At 35.9% G+C, this 3,327-nt stretch overlaps 1 long non-coding RNA gene across 2 annotated transcripts; it reads left to right on the forward strand.

Annotated features, from left to right (window-relative positions):
- The first annotated feature begins 500 nt into the window (after positions 1-500).
- LOC110902853 lies at positions 501-2,201 on the forward strand. 2 transcript variants are annotated; one of them, XR_002571461.2, is made up of 5 exons: positions 501-944; positions 1,033-1,228; positions 1,442-1,591; positions 1,671-1,716; positions 2,008-2,201. It is a non-coding gene; the product is annotated as an uncharacterized LOC110902853 (long non-coding RNA). The 2 variants fall into 2 exon arrangements; XR_004877269.1 differs by having other exon boundaries at positions 501-1,228.
- The last annotated feature ends 1,126 nt before the right edge of the window (positions 2,202-3,327 follow it).

The raw sequence follows: 3,327 nt of genomic DNA on the forward strand, positions 1-3,327 counted from the left end.
TTCTAAAGCCTTAGCTAGGGATGAACACGGTATCGAACCGGTACCGATCCCGAAAATACCGATACCGATTTTCATGAAAAAGTGGTACCGAACCGAATACCGTACCGAAAATACCGGTACGAGACCGGTACTGGTTGGTACCAATTTGTGAAATTATACATTCTAGATCTAAACCTAAAACAACTTAAGCCACACATTAAAACCCTTTTTAGAACTAAAACCCATCTCATATACATTTCAGATCTGAAAACCCCAAAACCTAAACCAAATTCCAGATCTCAAACCATCTCGCATTCCACGTCTCGAAACATCACCGGTGCCCTAATTATATATATATATATGGAACCCATTAAGTCTAACTGTTTTTTTAATCATTCTTGACCATTAGATCTTGTCAAGATAAAATCCTGACCCTTTAAACTCCAATTTTTTAACTGCTAACATAGCAGTTCACGGCAGTTTCTCAGGCTCCGCCTTTTCCTGCCCATTTTCTCCATAAAACTGCATCGTGGGTTGCAGTTGTCGATAGTCTCCTCTCCTCTGCAGTTATCAACGATTCAGTAGCCCGCTCCCACTTCTTATTTTTAGGGTTGTTTCCTCTCTAAACACCTAAACTTGTGTCGCCCTTCTTTATCACCTAAACTTGGGTTGCAGTTGTCGATGGTCTCCTCTCCTCTGCATCGTCTCAGATAATCCGAACAGCTTCACGAGTAACGTCAATATTGATAAAGAGTGTTTAACTTGAAAATCTACAATTGTTTTCAATTGTTTTCAACTTCTGTAGATATATCACTAAATCCTTACCGCAAATTCCACGAATTCATCATCGCCGCCGATGAAATTGATAACCGGAGCCGGAGGGTTGATGAACATCTATGACGTTAGGGTTGTGGAGCTTCATTTTTTCATTCTCTGGTCGCTTCATAAAACAATGATAATGGAAGGTATGAACCGAATGTTACTTCCAAATTATTTACTGATTGTTTTCAACTTTTGTAGATATATTACTAAATCCTTACCGCAACTTCCAAGATGGTGATTTAGGGCTTGGTTTCAATCACCATATGTTACTTCCAAATGTGTCACAAGCGTGACTTAGTTCTCTAGCGATGGTGAAGATATATCCCTCCGATCAGTACGTACCCACTCGGATCCATCACCCAGACGTTCGCCGGTCATGTCTCAACTCTTTATCTCGCAGCTTTCTCGATCAAAAATGGGGATTATGGTTCGTATTTTGTTGAATCTCGGTAACCTAATCTGAAATTGAATTTGCAATCTCACCGTTTTGTTGTCTTTAATTTGGGAGAACTGAAGATTAGATTCCTATGCATTCTCAATATCTTTTAAATTTATGTCTAATTTGATTATTGGATGCCCTCATATTGTTTAACTTGTAAGTATTGCAATCTAATCTAACCATGATTCATGTGTCGCTTAGGATATTGTCCCGGCCGAAGATCCCTTCATTAAGGTTAGGCTCCTTGTAGAACTTGGTGATGGGGTTGTGGTTAGTGATCAAGTAGCTAATCTCACAAGGGATGCAATTTTGTTCCTTAAGAGAATTGATGTGGACAAATATATTTCTCAGGTTTTCTCTCAAAATTCCAATCTTTACATAGTTTCATTTTGGTTTTTGTTTCTAGCTTTTAACTCTCAATGCTCAATAGGGTCAAATGGAAGAGCTTACGAGTTGAGAAGCAAAGGTTACATTAGGTACACATTATACACTTTCTCGTGTCTTTGTTTCTTTTAACAATCCTTCACTTTTACTTCTGATATCCTTCTAATCCGTCAAACGGATTTTAGTAATTTGATAAAATGAAAATGGGTTGAACGGGTCAATTGGGTATTGTCATTGTAATTATATAGTTATTTAATCATATTCAATGTGTTTCTTATTATCATTAATAAAACTCAAGGTAAGACAAAACGCGTTAGCTGTTATATTCTTTGTAATTAATTGTTGTCAAATTGGATGTTTTGTGCTTCCGGTTTCAATTTCAGCACACATTGAATGCAAACAGTGAAGTGCAGTCTGAACATGAGCAGCAAGCCCTTCCTATATGTGCAGATTTGAATACTAAAGCAAGTAAGTGATGGTATTAATTACAAACCCTTTGTTCTTTTTGTTACTCAAACAATTTTCTTATTTAGTTTTCTTATACTTGATTATATAAGTTTTAGCAAATATTTTGTTTCGGAATTTGGAAAAAGATGAAATTGCAGTCCGTATGAAGTTAAAACATTGACTGTTGGTTCTTTTCTTGGATCCGAGGTTGTAACATCCCTTTGGAGTCTCGGTAAGATCTTTGATTATGCTTTCAATTTGTTCTTGGTTCTCTACATGTTTGCTAATTTTGTTTCTTATTATGATGTGGCTATAAGGTGAGGAACATGAGGCTTTAAAGAAGAAATATCAAGAAGAATGCCATGTTTTGAAGTACATATGTCAATTAGAGTTCACAGAGAAAAGGCAACATTGGTAATACAACATCTATTTATTATTTTTGTTGTTTCCACTCCAGTTACTGTTTTTGTTTTTTTGCTGCACATTGCTTCTGATACTATGTGAAATCACTGGTGATGAATATGGAAATAGCAAGATGGTGATTGTAGCAACACCAACTAAGGTATTGGAAAAGGGTGGTCATCATTTTCAGAATTTACTTTTTTAACTAACTTATGCGTGGACCCTTTCATAAAAAATAGGAAGAAACTGTGAGCCGAGTACTCGTAGTTAAACTGCCGAAGCGGAACAATAAACTGAACCTGTTGACTCACTTTTTTGGGTGGTTCACTTGGGTCAACGGTTTATGAATGCCCTTGTGGTGACCTTTATTAACTACTCTTTCGTTCATTTTATCATAGTATCTGACTACTGATATGGGATTGTTGTACTATCAAGTAATATGAAGTTGACTCTTTATATATAACTATGATAATGGCAGGTATGTCTTAGCACTCGAGGCTGAGGAGTTTGTAGAAGCCCAATCGATTTAAAGAGTAGATGACGGTCAAGTTTATTAATTTGAAGTAAAATGTTATGTTACGTTTTTTAACTTACAATAAGTTATTAGTTTGAAGTTAAATGTTGACTGATGTCATAACATGTATTTATGGTGCTGGCCTCTTGTAGGAACTTTAAAAAGATGTTCTTTTTAATGTTTATACCTTAAAACGAAAAGGACATTAAAAGTTCTTTTCTTCATCTTCTTGCCATCTAAAATGCAGGAAAAAAGGGTTGGTTTTTCTTTTTCTATATATGGTTTTTGAAATTTCCTCAATATCAGCATAAGGATCTTTTCGTAACGGGAGAAAGTTATG

This window comes from Helianthus annuus, chromosome 13, assembly GCF_002127325.2.
Source record: "Helianthus annuus cultivar XRQ/B chromosome 13, HanXRQr2.0-SUNRISE, whole genome shotgun sequence".
NCBI lineage: Eukaryota > Viridiplantae > Streptophyta > Magnoliopsida > Asterales > Asteraceae > Helianthus > Helianthus annuus.